General features: G+C 40.8%; 2 long non-coding RNA genes across 2 annotated transcripts in view; one reads left to right on the top strand and one right to left on the bottom strand.

The window, feature by feature from the left end:
* Positions 1–17346, top strand: part of LOC309614097 — a 150795-nt gene that overhangs the window by 19560 nt on the left and 113889 nt on the right. The gene's annotated exons all lie outside the window — the stretch shown is intronic.
* Positions 92–17346, bottom strand: part of LOC309614084 — a 31893-nt gene continuing 14638 nt past the window's right edge. The window contains exon 2 of the long non-coding RNA XR_014236000.1: positions 92–11977. This is a non-coding gene — a long non-coding RNA (uncharacterized lncRNA). The remainder of the gene's footprint in view (positions 11978–17346) is intronic.

The raw sequence follows: 17346 nt of genomic DNA, 5'->3' as shown, positions 1-17346 counted from the left end.
ATATATATATACACACACAAGTGCTTAGAATAGTGCCTGACACGAAGCAAGCACGAAATAAATCCCAACTGCTGTCTCACGTTTTTGAACCTTAGTAGGATAGTCTTTAATGAGCTTTGGTGTGGTGGTACTGGGCAAACTTGACCTTTCCCTGGTCTTGCAGTGCCTCCACGGCACACTGGATTCGGCTTTATAGTTCTCATCACTACTCTGATCAAATCATTGTGTGTCTTGTCGCATCTGTCTCCCCCACTAGACTATAAACTCCATGAGGCCATGGACTTCAGTGCTTTGTTCAGCCTTGCACGTCTCACATGGTGACTGGCACAGAATAAGTGCTCAGTAAGCATTTGTTGGATGAATGAATTGAGGTCAGTTTTAAAGAAACAGCCCTATGACAATGGTCAGCAATGTCCACCAGGTCTGTGCTCTTCCCTTCCTTCCTCCCTGCCATCCTCAGTGTGTTGGCTTTTGGTTCTTGATTTGCCCCATTACAGACCCAAGGTGGCTGTCACAGTATCAGGTATCACGTCTGCAGTTAAGTGTCTGAAGCTGGAAGGGTTTTTCCTCCAAGCACTTGTTTCTTTTCCCCCCAAAGCAAAAACTTCCCAGAAACCTCCCAGCAGACTTCCTTAGTTCAAGGAAAGCTGGGAAGTGTCTAATGGAAAGAAATGGGAACACACAACACAGGTTTAGACCAATGATGGTCTTTTCTTGTCTGGCACAATGCTGCTGAAAACCAAACTGGGGTTCCCTTATAACGGGTTTCTCAACTTTGACACTACTGATATTTTGGCGTGGATAATTCTTTGCTGTAAAGGGACTGGCCTGTAGGATCCTGCACTGTAGGATGTTTAACAGCTTTCCTGGCTTCAACTCACTAGATGCTATAGCACACCTCCTGTCAGCTGTGCCAACCGAAAATGTCTCCTGCCATTTCCAAATGTGCCCTGGGCACATGAAACACCACTGTGTTATAAGGAAGCAGAATAGCTGCTGAGTAGGATCTGCCACAACTGAGTGTACTGTGACTCATGTTGCAGTATTTGCTTTGGGTGCCAGCATCTAGCTCAGGGCCAGATTTGGGGCTATCCTTAGCAACTGTGAGGATAAGATGCTATGGTGTGCACATCTGTGTGCTAACCTAACTCCTGGCTTTGTTACTTTCCTACCCTTGTTTTGCTTTTAGCAAGCTTCCCTTGATGATTATTTATTTTGGCCCTTCGGGACTCTGCCATTTTTGTAAGCATCTCAAATCTCCTTGAGGGCAAGGTCTGTATATGTCTGATGCTTCTTGTTATAACCCAGGCTACCATAGGACCTGGTCCCACGTAGAACTTGAAGGAGGTTTATTTAATGAATGAACGAGAAGATGGATGGATGAATGAATGAATGGATATCTGGGTGGGTAGATAGGTAGTTGCTTTGATGAATCAATGTGACGGGCTGGTGAATGGATGGATGGATGGGAATGAAATGGAGAGATAGATGAACGAATGGTACAAATGAATGAATGAGTAGCAGGGAATATGGGCAGGTGGGTAGATGGATGGATGGAATAATGAATAGATGTGATGGATGGGTGAGTGGGTATGGTGGATGATGGATGGATGGGATGGATGGAGAGATATGTGAATGGATGTGGCAAGTGGATGAATAAATAACTGGAAAACCGCATGGATGGATGGATGGATGGATGAATGAGGTGATGGGTGAGTGGGTAGATGAAAAGATGGATGGATGGATGGATGGATGGATGGATGGATGGATGGATGGACGAGATGGGCTGGTCTTGGACATCAGTACCTGCAAGTAAAGAGACAAGGGGTGACTTGGCCACTGGTCAACAATCCTCCTTCAGGGCAGTATATCTAAGTGTCAGATGAGCCGGATTTTTCCTGGGGACATAGGACTAGTTCCTTTGACTAGTGGCATCAGCCTCAGGTCAGATCAGAAGCTGTCTTCAGAGGTGGTTTGGTTAAGTGGCTCTCCCACTTAAAGCTGTGAGAGGCTGGACACTTTGCCCAGCTCTCTGATCATCAATTTCTTCATCTACCAAATGAACCTTGGTCGTTGTGAAGATCCATGTGCTCATGAAGGCGAAAAGGTATCATAAACTATAAAGTGCTTTGTCTCCCTGAATGGTTGGTTGATGAGCCCAAAATTGGATAGGGCCCCAGATACTGGCCAGCAACGGGACTATGTCAGATACCAGGCATGGCTGTTCCCACCCTTCATTCTCAAAATATAGTCTCCCTCACCCTTCCTGCCTTTCTCCCTTGTCCATATTATCTTCCTATCCCACCTCAATTTGATTTCAGCCTCTATGGTTCAATGGTTTACGAATCTTGCTGCATATGGGGAACTTTCTTAAGATAACATCTTTTGGGGGCTCCACTCCAGACCTGAATCAGAATCTTCTGGAATGAGTTCCAAGAATCTTTAAATTTTTATTAAGTTCCTTAAGTGATTTGGGGTGTTGGGTCAGCTGGAGTTTGGAAACCATTGCCTTATTTTGTCCCATTTTATAAAGGGAGGATGTGGATACCCAGAGTGCATCCTGTCTTCATCCGGAAAACTCCTGCATTCGTTAATTAATTGTTCACTCATTCAGTTCTTCAACAAATGACCACTGGGGGCTTATGGTATGCAAAGCATTCTGCTAGGCTCTGGCGGAATGTAGGAGAATATAAAGTATGGCTTTAGATCTTGGAGAGCGTCCAATCTTGTGGGGTAAACAGATGAACCAGCAGCAATCAAAGACAGAATGCCATAACAGGGGTGAACAGGGCACAATGGGAGGACAAAGGGGCTTAGGAAGAGGGGAAGGGGCCAGGGACCTCTTGACCCTGGAGGAGTGAACTGATATCTAAGCTGAAACCTGAAGGTTTAGCAGGAGTCAGCCAGGAGGAGAGAGGGAGGGGGACCAGCAGATGCAAAGACACTGATTTTATTTAACATTTGACTGCAGTGAATTCCATCCTTAATTGAAAGTATCTTGGGACTTTTCTGATTGTTCCATAAAGGATTTATCTTGTCCCTAAAAAGATTATGAGATGCTTAAATGCAGGAACTACGCCTTCCATTTTTTTTCTGATTCACATGCCTCTAGCATAAGGGTGGACCTCTGAAGAGGAAAGAAATTTATTTCCATATAAGCCCCTTCTATGTAATGGGCAGGGTGCCGGCTACTTTATAGGTTTTTCTCCCTTTTAATCTTTGCAATACCCGTCAAGGTGGGAAGTATTTTTCCCACTTCATAAACAGGGAAACTGAGATTCAGTGTTGTTAAGTAAGTTTCCCTGTATCACCCAGTGAGGGATTGAGATCTAGTCTGTCTGGTGCCAAATCTTCATTCTTTTGGCTACGCTGTTACCTCTTATAATAGCATCTGAGAGGCTGCCTAACACCTTGGTTAGCAGCTCAGACTCTGGAGTCAGACTGCCTGGGCTCATATCGCCACCTACTAGCCATGTGGCTTTGGGTAAATTACTTAATTTTCTTGTCTCAGTTTCTTGATCTGTCAAATGGTGTGATAATAACAGCATCTACTTTGTAGGGTTGTGAGAATTAAATGAGGTTGATGCCTGTAAAGTGTTGAGTGTCTGGCACGTAGAAAGTGCTACGTAAATTTTATGCGTTTTTTTTTTCTTTTAACATCTTTCTTGGAGTATAATAGCTTTACAATGGTGTGTTAGTTTCTGCTTTATAACAAAGTGAATCAGTTATACATATGTTCCCATATCTCTTCCCTCTTGCATCTCCCTCCCTCCCACCCTCCCTATCCCACCCCTGTAGGTGGTCACAAAGCACAGAGCTGATCTCCTTGTGCTATGCGGTTGCTTCCCACTGGCTATCTATTTTACGTTTGGTAGTGTATATATGTCCATGCCACTCTCTCACTTTGTCACATCTTACCCTTCCCCCTCCCCATATCCTCAAGTCCATTCTTGTTGTTGCTATTATTATACCTGCTATGTGAGAGGGACTGAATGCTTCCTACGTGCGAGGCATCTTTTAGCTGCTGTGGAACAAACAGATGAATGAGGGCTATGTAACTGGTTCCGGGCTGCAATTCCTTGGCTGGACAAACCTTGGTCCTGAGCCTTCAGATGCCCTCTGAGGCCTGAGGTTGGCTCTCGGGGGCTTGGCTTGTGATTCTGGGCCTGTGTAGAGCAAATTGAAGGCATGGAAATGGGGGGAACAGACCTGGCCTGGCCACAGCCCTGAGAAATGGCTCTGGGTCCAGGCAGCTGTTTGTGACCTCACTCAAGTCCTTTTCCTACTGGTGCCCTGCCTCCTCTTCTGAGAAACGGAGGCCTGTGCCTGGCTCAGTGGTCATCACACAATATTCACTGGAGCCCTAGGAGTCAAGAAAGATGCCTCAGAGTTCACTTTGAGACCAGTGGGGGCCTGGGGGTGGTGTTCAAACAGACCAGGCTCTTAGGTTCCCCCACGCCGCAACCTCTGGTTTAACCAGAGACGCTGCATTTTGACTTTTGATGGAAGTGTTTAATGAAAGGATTCCATGGTTAAAAAATGTGTGGACCAGACCAGTGTGTTTCAAACCGCAATCTTGACCCATTAATGGGTCATGCAATGTATCGGGTTGTATTAGTTACGGCAATGCTCCCTGTTGGAACAAAAAAACCTAAAATGTAAGTTAGAAGTTTACTTACTTCTGTCACATCGTCATCCAGGGACCCCAGAAGTGCCCCTGGCTCAGAGTGACATTTATCACTTCTATTCACATTCTATTGGTCAGAACTAATCACCTGGCCTTGGCCAAATGCAAAGGAGTATGGGATATGTGGTCCCTAGATGGGCAGCTTTTTTCCAGGAATAGCTCTAAACTACGGAAGGAGGAGTGAATTTGTTGGTACACAGCTGACCACCTCTGCCATGGGACCATGGTCACATACACAAATACACACACACACACACAAACACACACAGTCAAATATGTATAACGTATATAAATACACAATTTTTTACATTAAACATTCCAATAAAATAAGAGCATAGAGAGATAAATAGTGATAAAGCAAATGTGACAGTATGCTACCAATTGATGAACCTAGGTAAAGGATACATTAGTGCCCACTGTATTATTCTTTGAATCTTTTGTAGGTTTGAAATTGTTCAAAGTAAAGTGTTGGGGGTCATGTAATTGTTAAAATTTGCTAGACTTATGAAGAGAATAAAATATAATACAAATAGCATAAGATTTAACTTAGGCTTAAGGGTTTTGAAATATAACTTTAATACAGGAGTTGGCAAACTTTTTCTGTAAAAGGCCAGATAGTAAATATTTTAGGCTTTGCAGGCCAGATGGGATCTGTAGCAACTACTTAGCTCTGCTCTTGTAGCACGAAAGCAGCCATCAACCATAAATACATGAATGAGTGTGGCATGTTCCAATAAAACTTTATTTATAAATATAGGCACTGGGCCAGATTTGGCTCAGAGGTTGTAATTTACTGACTCTTGCAAACTGAAAACTATATTGAATATATATTTTTTTAAAGCCTTTAAAGCACATATATGATTCCTAGAGTACAATTCAACAGTTTTCATTAGAAATTACGCATCAGCAGTATCCAAGCTGTTAGGGACCCTGAATCTGTTCATGTACCCTCACTGTGCTGGACAAAATAATTTCAGCACATTGCTCTTCACATAACCAACTGATTTCTTTCATTTTCATTTCTTGTGTTTTCTTTGAATAAAAATGTATTATTTAAAAAATATATTTATTGAAGTATATTGTTCACACAGAAAAGAGTATGAATCATAAATCACAAATAGATTAATGAAATTTTATAAAGATGACCACTTTTTAAAACTGAAGTAAAATAGAACAGAAAACATCCTAGTGCATCTCATGTAGTCATAGTAAATTTCATGTGTGAAAATTTTGTTCATTTCTATATGGTTATGGATGTGTGTGGGGGGTTGTGATAATACCAACAATTTATAGATCATACACTAGGGCTCTACAAATAATAACTCCTTACCTTCACAATGACCCTGTGAGGTAGGTGCTATAATTGTCTTTACCCTTTTATAGATGAGGAAATGGAGCCACAGAGAAGTTGAGTCACTCAGTGAAAGTGACAGATGCCTTAAGAGGCGATGCTAAGGTTCCAACCCAGGCAGTCAGCCTCCAGAGTCTGTGTTTTGACTGCCACCTTTATTGCCACTGTATATAAAGTATGGGATGTAAATGTGTTACTTACTGAGGGTCATAGTCAAAAGGGTTTAAAAGTCACTGGACAGAATGTTCCCAAAGGTTCTTTATAGATCTAAAAATAGCATACTTTTCCTTAAGTGTACCCACAGGGAACAGGGGCTGGTTTTCCGTAGTACATTGACAAAACACTTTTAAATCTTACTGAATTTATTTTACTGTGTGTTAGTAAAATTTATAATTTATAGCATATTGAAGCACTAATATAAAACATCCTTTGAAAGATTAATGTATGTCCTCAAAAGAAAGAAAATTATCAAGTAAATAATTACAGATAAATAAAATACAGTTGCTGGGCAAATATGGTAAAAATCATAAAGAGGAATACAAATGTCTGGGGCTTTGGGGTCAAATACTGAACTTGGTATCAGAAGGCCCACATCTGGGTCCTGGCCTATTCATTCCCTAGGTCTGGTTTATTTTATCTCTCTTAAAAAAAATGTTTATTTTATATTGGAATATAGTTGATTTATTTATTTTTTTACTATTTTTGTTTATTTTTTTATATCTTTATTGGAGTATAATTGCTTCACAATGTTGTGTTAGTTTCTCCTGTACAACAAAGTGAATCAGCTACATGTATATAGTTGATTTATAATGTTGTGTTAGTTTCAGATGTACAGCAAAGTGATTCAGTTATACATATACATATATCTATTCTTTTTCAGATTCTTTTCCATTTTAGGTTATTACGGAGTATTGAGTAGAGTTCCCTGTGCTATACAGTAGGTTCTTGTTGATTATTTTATCTCTTTTTTTAAAAAATAAATTTATTTATTTATTTATTTTATTTTTGGCTGCGTTGGGTCTTCGTTGCTGCACGCAGGCTTTCTCTAGTTGTGGTGAGCGGGGGCTACTCTTCATTGCAGTGCACAGGGTTCTCATTGCAGTGGCTTCTCTTGTTGCGGAGCACAGGCTCTAGGCACGCGGGCTTCAGTAGTTGCAGCACGCGGGCTCAGTAGTTATGGCTCATGGGCTCTAGAGCACAGGCTCAGTAGTCGTGGCGCACCGGCTTAGTTGCTCCCGGCATGTGGGATCTTCCTGGACCAGGGCTCGAACCCATGTCCCCTGAATTGGCAGGTGGATTCTCAACCACTGCGCCACCAGGGAAGCCCTACTGCAATTTATTATCAGCTTTGTAGAAGTATTTGATTTTTTCAATTGTGTACGTATAGAGCTTTCATAAAATTTTCGAAACAATTTTTAAATTAAAAAGGAAAAGGGAATAGTTAAACACTACTTCAGACACCCTCAACGGTACCTGAAAACAAGAGTCCTGGGACAGAAAGCCATAAAGGGAAACGGGGGAGTTAAAGTTAGAAATTCAAGATACAGCTGCATTTAAAATCCCTGCTGAATACCTTCTAATTGCTTTGTGTCACACTGAAAAGAAAAGCTAAGTTCTTTTCCCTGACCTAAAAGGACCCCTGGGGTCTGACTCTTGTTTGCCCTTCTGTTGGCCTCTCCTGTCTTTCTCCCTTTTGCTCACTCCACTTCAGCCATTTGGGCCTTTCTACTGTCCTTCAATCACGCCAAGCACATTCCTGCCCTAGGGCCTTTGTACTTGGGGTTCCTTTTGCCAGGACCACCCTTTACCCAGATCTTCCCATAACTGATTTCTTCTCCTAGTTTGGTTCTTAGCTCAAATGTCCCCACTCCGAGCGGCCTTCCTAGACCACCCCATCTAAGACTGCCTCTCCTCCAGCCATCACTATCAATCCCTTTATCCTCTACAGCTCTGGAATTGTGAATTCGCTGATCTGTTTATCATCTGTTTCCTCCACTACGATGTCAGTTCCACGAGAGTGGGGAATCTGGCCGTCTTGCTATATCCTCAGCATGTAGAACAGTGCTTGGCACACAGTAGGCGCTCCATAAATATTTGTGGAATGAGCAAATGCAGAAGGGGACAGCTGAGTCAGTATGCTGAATGGCTGGATGGGCCGGTGACGTGAGGAGGAAGCTGCAGCCTCTGCCTGGGCCCTGCCCTGGGTAAACAGTCCTCCCTCTGCCCAGACAGCCACTATTTAACAACTGTCTGCCACGGGACTGGCCAAGCCTGGGCCGTCACACAGCCAAGGCCCCAGGATTCCCTGGGACAAGCAACGGAGGCAGCCACACCTCAGGGAGAGCTTGTGAAGGAACAGGTCAAGAAGTTATCCAAACAGGCATGAGGAAAGGCAGAGGAGGTGCTGAGACACAGAGAGAGCAGCTGGCCCTTCCCTGGGCAGAGCTCAGAGTAGCACACCCCGTGGGCAGCTTCCCAGACGGGGCCTGGCCTCCAGAGCCCAGTTCTGGTCCTGGCTCTGGTCCCAACTTGCAGAGGGACCTCAGACACTTGCCACCTCTGGGCCTCAGTTTCCTCTTCTGTAAATCAAGAGACCGTGGGCTGGTCAGTGGTTTCAAACTTAAAAAAAAAAACAGCAGTGGCATTCTTTCTTCAAACAAAATCTTACCGGAAACCAATTTGCGGGGATGATACAAAGGAGGCACCTGGGTTAAAGGAAGTGTCGGGGTGCAGGATGTTGCCCATCCTGTAGCCCCTGGCCCTTCAAAGCAGCCCCAGGGTGAAAACCACCAGGCTCCCTGGTCTCCGAGGTTCTTCACCGAGAGTCTTGTAATTAACCCTAGACCCAGGTTCAAGCCTCACAGTGGGATCTTAGGTAATCGACTCCACCTTTCTGAGCCTTGGTTTCCCTCTCTAAATCTGGCATTGTAAACAGTACCCCCTTCATGGTGTCAAATGTTCAGCCCAGAACCTGGGACCTAGGGAATTCTCAATAAGAATAGTGAAAAATCAATGTTGGTTATTAGTGGAAGCAGCAGAAATGACCCGAAGGGCCAGTGCTTTGTCTCTACTGTGAGTGGGGAAAATATTTAACCACTCTGAACCTCAGTTTCCTCCTCTGTAAAACATGGCCAAGGGTTCAAAGGAGATCAGAGGTTGAGATCCAGGCCACCCAATTTTGTTTTTAAATAAAACTTCAATTGACTTCTAACCTTTCAAAACCCCAACTTCCAGCCTCTTTCAAAAAACTGGAAGCTCTAGCAACACTGATTCCCCATAACCATGAGACAAAAGCCCACTGGAGCTAATTTAGGCTGGGCGTGCTTTCTCTAATTTGCCACAGTCCTCACCATTCCTTAGTGTCTCTACACTAAAGTTATATTAATAAACGTAAACCATTATATTTGCTGTGTTTTCTTATAGGAAAGTGTGAAACCTGCTTATACTCTATCTGCTCCATATATCTCTATCTGGGCACCGAGGGCACTTGAGTTTCAGACCCCTGGTTGCTAAGACCAAGGGGAAGCTCATTATTTGTGAGCGCAATTTCCTATTTCATAGATTTACGATTTTTTGATGTGACTACTAGAACACTGTAAATTACATATGTGGTCCACGTTATATTTCTGTTGGACACAGCTGCTCTAGCACCTAGGATTCTATAGCAGCTAACTCATCCTGTCTCCATTTCCCATTCTGAATAGACCAGTTCTAGCCAAACGTCTTGGGCAGGTATCCCTGGCTGGGTCTTCTCCCTAGCCCACAGTTCTCTCTGGTGTCCTCACCCTTGTTGCTTGCCTGGTTTGGGGTGGGGGGTGGGGCGGGGTGACGACCCAGGCTCTAGAACTCAAGGCTTGTCTTCTAGAATTCTACACTTGGGAAATCTCACCTCCCAGTCCCCATGGCAGCCATTGTGTTCTCTTTATCAGATAGTCACATAAAACAATAGTCAATCTGAATCTTAATTACACACCCATTCTTCTGTCTCCAGCCTGTGAATTTACCCCCAAATCCTGTGATTTGGGGGGTGGAGTTGGGGAGGGGAGAGGATTATTTTTTTTCCCCTTCTCCAGGGCAAGTCATAGTTGTTCTAGAGATAAGGTGGACGGAGTATGGGGGAGGGACACGGATCCTCCCACAGTGAAGGTGCTGACTTTGTTTTTGGAGGAGTTGGTATCCGCCCACAGCTCCTCTGAGATGAGAGAATCCTGAAGGACTTAGGGTGCTGGGAGGAAAAGGAATCTCACAGTGATGAAGACCCCCCTCAGATGGGGAGGCCTTATATGGTAGTGGCTGAGAATTTGTGGTGCAGAGTTAGGCAGACTTGGGTTAGAGCCTTGCAAGCTGTATGACCTTGGACAGGTGACTTTACCTCTCTGACCCTCAGTCTCCTCATCTATAAAATGAGGATAAAAATAGTTCTATTCTAGCACAGTGTTTTGGACGTAAGTGTTCCATAAATGCTAGCAATCATCATACCTTTCGAAAAAGGCATACATTGGCATGTGGAGTAAATTTAATTCTTTTTTATTTCACTTCTGTGCATTTTTGTAATTCTTCTACCATGAATCTGCTTCAGTTAAATCATAAAAAGTTAGTTGAGTGAAGAGGAATAAAATTGAGTGGAAATGTCATCCTAGGGTCAGGCTCCAACATGGGGTTTTAGAGCTGGAAACAGGTAAGAGAATCTTAGAGTCTAAACTTCACACACCCACTTAATATCTTAATAAGCTGAGGCCCCAAGAAGTAAGATGATTTGGCCAAAGTCATACAGCACGTTAGTGGCAGAGCCAAAACTAGAACGGTGATGGTGAGGATTGGAAGGAAACTTGGAGGTGACTAGGTCAGCCTTTCCCAGGGCAAGACCGCTCAGACAAGGAGGATTCTATCCTGAGATGTCTGAAAAACGTTGGATTAAAGAAAGCTGTACAAATTTCATTATCAGAGAACTTCTCAGAGACCTTAACACAGGACAATGAATGCCTCGGGCACTCCAAGAGAAACCTCCAGTGTGTTCACATTAGCTCATCACAGAGCCCCTTGAAAACATCAACACCCATGAAAGCTCTTCCTGCCCCCCAACAGAGAAATTCTCTAGCTTAATACATTCCTAGATTTAAGAAAAAAAAAATGTAGAGATATTTTAAATAGTATGATTTAACAGTTACATTGCAGATTGTTGCTGGTATGTAGAAAGACAGTTAATTTTTTTCACTATCTTTCTCCTTTCTAAAAAATTTGTAATTATTCCCTAATATTGCAGAAAAGTAGAGAGAATAACATTGTGAACACTGATGTACGCATCACTCAGTTTTGTCGAGCCCTACATGCATGACCATATTTTCATTTGATTCATTTTTTGTTTGTTTTAATGACAAATGAAACATTCCACTTAGACTTGAAGCCCCACCTTGTACTCCTCCTCAATCCCTTGCTTTGCCACCCTTCTCAGAGGTGACCCCTGTCAATATTTGCTGTTCATCATTGCTAGACATGTTTTTATACTTTTACTCTACATAGCTACATAAACTATATATAACATTATTTTGCATATCTGGAAAACTTATTCAAATGTTGTATGTATCCTTCAGCAACTTCCTTTTACTTTTGGATCTTCCCATGCAGCTACAAGCAGCACTAGGGCACTCACTGAAAATGCTGTGAAGGAACATCCCAAAGTATATTTATTCCAGTTTTTGACAATGGAGTTGTTTCCAGCTTTTCACTATTTTAAACGATGCTACAAAGAACATTCTTATACCTGTGGGTGAGAGTTTCTCTAGGATAATGTGGAGGAGTGGAATTTCTGGATTTCAGGGAGTGGGCATCTTCACTTTGATGAGATGTTGGCAAATTGCTCGATCTTGCCCCCCAACTGTCACTTTGGTCAGTAGCATCTAGGAGTTCTGGTTGCTCCACACCTTCCTCCGCACTTGACTCTGAAAGATGATGAATGTAAAATGAGAATTTGCATTTCCCATATTGCTAGAGAGGGAAAGGCTCCTTTTGCCATTTGAATTTCCTCTGTGAGTGTGTGTGTTCATATCCTTTGCCCATTTTTCTATTGCCTTATTTATCTTTTCTTAACAATTTGAAGGAATTATTTATTCTCAGTACAGATCCTTTTTTCAGTTATATTAGTGGAAAATACCTTTAATCAGTCTGTAGCTCGTCTTTTCGCTCTCTTTAGAGTATTTTCTGTTGTACAGAAGTTTACAAGTGTAATGTAGTTAAGTTTTGGTTAAATTATAAATAAGATCATTAAATTTAATAATCTTTTCCTTTATAGTGTGTGCTTTTTGTTTTTTCCAGTGCCCTGAAATCATTAAGATATTATGTTAAACGTTTTCTATAATTTTTAAAGTTTTATTTCTCATACATAGGTCTTTATTCCATAGGAATTGATTTTTGTGTGTGATATGAAATAGAGATGCCATTATATTTTTCTTCATATGGATAACCAATTGACCCAGACCATTACTGACTAGGACGTCCTTTCTTGACTGATATGCAATGCCATTGTTTTTGTCCCTCATTTTCAGACATATGTAGATCTGTTTCTAGGCTCTCTATACTGTTCCACTTACCTCTAGTAGCCACATTTAAACAATGAAAGAAAAAAAAACAACAGGTAAGTGAATCTATTGATACAATTATACGAAAATAAAACATTTAATTTTTTTAAGCTCAAAAAAGAAATAGTTAAAATTATTTAATATTTTCTTCAACCAAAAATGGTGAAAATATTATTTCAACATTTAATCAATCAAAAATAATTAATGAGATATTTTTCTTCTTTTATATACTAGGGCTCCACAATACAATGTGTATTTTACACTTCCAGCACATCTCAGTTTGAACTAGCCACATTTCAAATGCTCAATGGCCACATGTGGCTAGTGGTCACCATATTGGACAGTGAAACTATAGCTTTATGTATCATAGAGCATGTCCTCCTCATATTACTGTTGTTTTTTAAAAAATTATCTTGTTTATTCTCTTTGCTCATTCACATAAATTTTAAGATGAGACTGAACAGAACAGAACAAAGTTTGGAGACCAACAGCCTATTTGTCTCCACTGGATTTCAATAAAGGCAACTAACATATTTTGAGTGCTTGCAATTCGCCAAGTACCGTGCTGTTGGGCTTCTAATTGAAATTACATTGAATTTATTGACTAATTTGGGAAGAACTGACATCTTTGCATAATGAAGCTGTTAACCTAAGACAATAAAAGAGCCACTTATTTTTACCAGCAAAATGGGTTTATTTGGGAGCAGCAAAGAAATGCAATTTGGGACATGCAACTGTGGTGAACTATATGCAAGTTTGGTAAACTAAGGGAGAGGAAACTCTTCTATAGAGGAGAAGATGAAGTTGGGATGGGCTGGTATTAACAGTCCATTAGAGGAAACTGGGAGTTGGAAGTATAGTGGCTTTTCATTGGCTGAGCTGTTGCCAGGCAAGGAGAAAATCTTTCTTCCTCCTGCTGCCAGTAGTAAAGTAGTGTCACTTTCTTCCAGAGATGTAAGGTACATCTCTTCCGGTTGGGATTTGTATTGAGATTAAGTAGTATGTGCATGAGAGCTCCCCCTTCTGGCCTTCTGACTTCCTTTTAATGAGGTTTCCCTTTATAATTTTCAAAAATACTTCTGACCATGATACATTTATATAGGTTTGCTGTTATGTTTTTTAAATAAAGTTCAATAATTTTAATACATAAAGGTCTTCTGTTAGATTAATCCTAGCAATAATCGCTATTGCTATCATAAATAATTTTTTAAATTGAATCTTCTCATTTGTTGATATTAGTGTATAGAAACCAACTGCTTTTGACATACTGAAAATGTACCCAACAATTTTGTTAAATTCTCTTATTAGATCTGTTTTTAATTTCTTATCTTATTGTATTGCTTGGGTCTCTAGTAAAATATCAAAGAGAAGCAGTAATAATGGGTATTTCAAATAGGGCTTAGTTTGTCTATGAGTAGCTGAGACACAAAATAGCAGTAGTTTATACAAAATAGAAGATTACTCCTCAGATTATAAAAGTCCAGAGGGAGGCAATCTAAGGTTAGTATGGTGGTTCTTCCCCAAAACAGTCCTCAGGAACCCAGGTTCCTTTCATCCCCATGAGGTCTTCATCCTCATGGTCCAAGATGGCTGCCAGGGCTCCAACCATACAGCTATGTTACAGGCAGAAAGAAGGAGCAAGAGACAAAGAAGAAAAAGGAGTAAAATCATGTTCCAGCTGTCTTTTTAAAAAAGTTCCTGGAAGCTGCCACATTACATTTCTGATTATACTTCATTGGCCAGAACATATTCACATGGTCTCCCCTAGCTTTAAGGAATGCTTGAGATAAGTTTTTTGAGGGGCATCCATGTGTTCAAATGAAAATTGGAGGTTCTATTACAAAGGAAGACAAGGAGACTATATAATACAGAACAGACAACTTGCAGCCTCTGCCACAGTGGGCAACTTTGTTTTATTCTTGACTTTAAAGGGACTTTGGCCTTTTAAAGTAAGATATCTGCTTTAGGTTTTTGGTAGGTAATTTTTACTGGGTTTTAAAAAGTTTCTTCTAAGTAAGCTAGAAGTTTTGCTTGTTTGCTTTTTAATCACAATGTTGAATTGTCTTAATTGCTTTTTGTGCATCTACTAAGATAATCACATTTTTTTCTCTTTTAGTGTGCTAATTTAGTAATATTCTAATGTTAAACCATCCTTGCAGTCTTGGAATTAAACCTAAATCTGTCCGGATGAAATACATATATTTTATACATTGATGAAATTTTTTAAAGTTGTGATAAAATATACATAAAATTTACCATTTTAGCCATTTTAAAATGTATTATTCAGAGGCATCAAGTACATTCACATTGTTATACAACCTTCACCACCACCCAACTCTTGAAATTTTTTATCTGTTTCCATTAGAAAATAACTCTCCAAGCTTCTCTGCTCCCAATCCCCAGCAACCGCCATTCTATTCTATGAATTTGACTACTCAAAGTACCCCTATAAGTGGGATTATACAGCATTTGTCCTTTTGTGATTGGCTTACTTCACTTAGCAAAGAGTCCTCGGGGTTCATTCATGTTGTAGCATGTATCAGAATTTCCTTCATCTTTAAGGCTGGATAATATTCTGTTGTATGTATACGTAACATTTTGCTTTTCGGTTCATCTCTTAACTGACACTTGCTTCTGCCTTTGGGCTATTGTGAATAATGTTGCTATGAAATGGTGTAAAAATATCTCTTCCAGACTGCTTTCAATTATTTTGAGTATATACCCAGAAGTTGTATCGCTGCATCATATGGTAATTCTAGTTTTAATTTTTTAAGGAAGTGTTATACTGCTTTCCATAGTGGCTGCATTATTTTACATTCTCACCAGCAGTGAGAAAGTGTTCCAATTTCTCCACATCCTTACCAACGCTTATTATCTTTTTTTTTTTGATTATCCATCCTAATAGGTGTGAAGTGGTTATCTCATTCTGGTTTTGATTTGCATTTCACTAATGATTAGTGACGTTGAGCATATTTTCATGTGTTTCTCGGTCATTTGTATATCTTCTCTGGAGTAATGTCTATTCAAATCCATTGCCCATTTTAAAATCAGTTTTTTTGTTGTTGCGTTGTAGGAATTCTTTATATATTCTGAATATTAACCCCTATCAGACATGACTTGCAAATATTTTCTCCCATTCCATGGGTTGCCTTTTCACTCTGTTAATAATGTCCTTTGGTGCACAAAATTTTTCATTTCAATGTAGTCCAATTTATCTATTTTTTCTTTTGTTACCTATGCTTTTGGTGTCATCTCTAAGAAATCATTGCTAAATCCAGCATCATGAATATTTCCCTCATGTTTTCTTCTAAAAGTTTTGTAGTTTTAACTCTTACGCTTAGGTCTTTAACCCATTTTGTGCTAATTCTTTTATATATGTAAGCTAAGAGTCCAGCTTCACTCTTTCACATGTGAATATCCAGTTTTTCCAACATGAATTTGGTTTGGATCACATTTTATTTAAGACTTTTGCAGCGGGGAAATGCTACTTTGATTCAACCTTTGATCCATTGCTAGAATCCTCTCACCATCCTCTCTGACAGGTGGTCATTTAGCTTGGGTTTGATACTTCTAGTGACAGGACACTCACTACTTAATAAAGCAGCTTTTTCCTTGGTAGTATCATTGTATCCAGTAGAAAAATCTTCTTCGTTTTCAGCACAAATCTTCCTCCCTATACGATCCATCTGTTGGTCCTAATTTGTCCTCTGGGGCTCTGAGAATAGGTGAACACCCTTTTCCAAAGGAAAGTACTTTGAATTCAGTAAATAACACAACTGCATGGTGGGCAACTATGTGCTGGGTTTATAAGGTTTATCACATTTATTCCACAAAGCAATCTATGAAGAGGTCCTATTATTGATTCCTGTTTCTCAGATGAAACAAATAAGGCTTGAAGAACTTATCATTTTCACAAGGTTGAACAATTATGTAAATGGTACCACTGATATTTCAAAGGCAGTAGCCTTGACCACTCTGCTACACTGCCCCTCTCCTCTTCCCCAACAGTCAGCCCAGAACCCTTTTGGATCTTCAATTATTCTCTAAAGGGTACGGTTTTCTCACCCTGTCCCATCCTAGGAAAATTTTAAGTGTTTCTATTAAAATTGAAATCAAACACAGTTGTTTGTGTATGGTCCATGTATACAGAGGGCTTCTTAGCTCCTTTGACCTGAGCACTACATCTTTTTTTAAAAAAATATCTATTTATTTATTTAGGTTGCACTGGGTCTTAGTTGTGGCGTGCACGCAGGATCTAGTTCCCTGACCAGGGATCGACCCCGGGCCCCCTGCACTGGGAGCGCGGAGCCTTACCGGCTGGACCACCATGGAAGTCCCCGAGCACTACATCTTCACTAATGACACATGAGACCGGGGTTAGACGTTTGGGCAGCCGCTGCCAAGTAAAACCTCTAGAACTTGGTCACGTCGCCTGCTGCTATGGCAGCTTCCCCCCCGCCCCCCATCCACACTGTCCAGGTGATTTATTTTTGGCCAATGTGGAGGATTTTTCTTTCCTCTTCCTCGAGTTCAAACATTTCTCCAAACCCACCTGATCTTGCTCCTGCCATTATTTTATTGCTAACACCTGTGTAAGTACTGCGTGCCAGGCACAGTTCTAAGCCTTTTCTCTACATTAACACAAATAATCCCCACAGCAACCCAATGACACACACATCATTATCCCCCCTATTTTGCAAATGAGAAAACAGTCACAGAACAGTTAAGGAGCT

The sequence above is a fragment of the Balaenoptera borealis genome (assembly GCF_965194805.1).
Source record: "Balaenoptera borealis genome assembly, chromosome: 16".
NCBI classification, from domain to species: Eukaryota; Metazoa; Chordata; class Mammalia; order Artiodactyla; family Balaenopteridae; genus Balaenoptera; species Balaenoptera borealis.
This window is presented reverse-complemented; position numbering and strand designations above follow the sequence as displayed.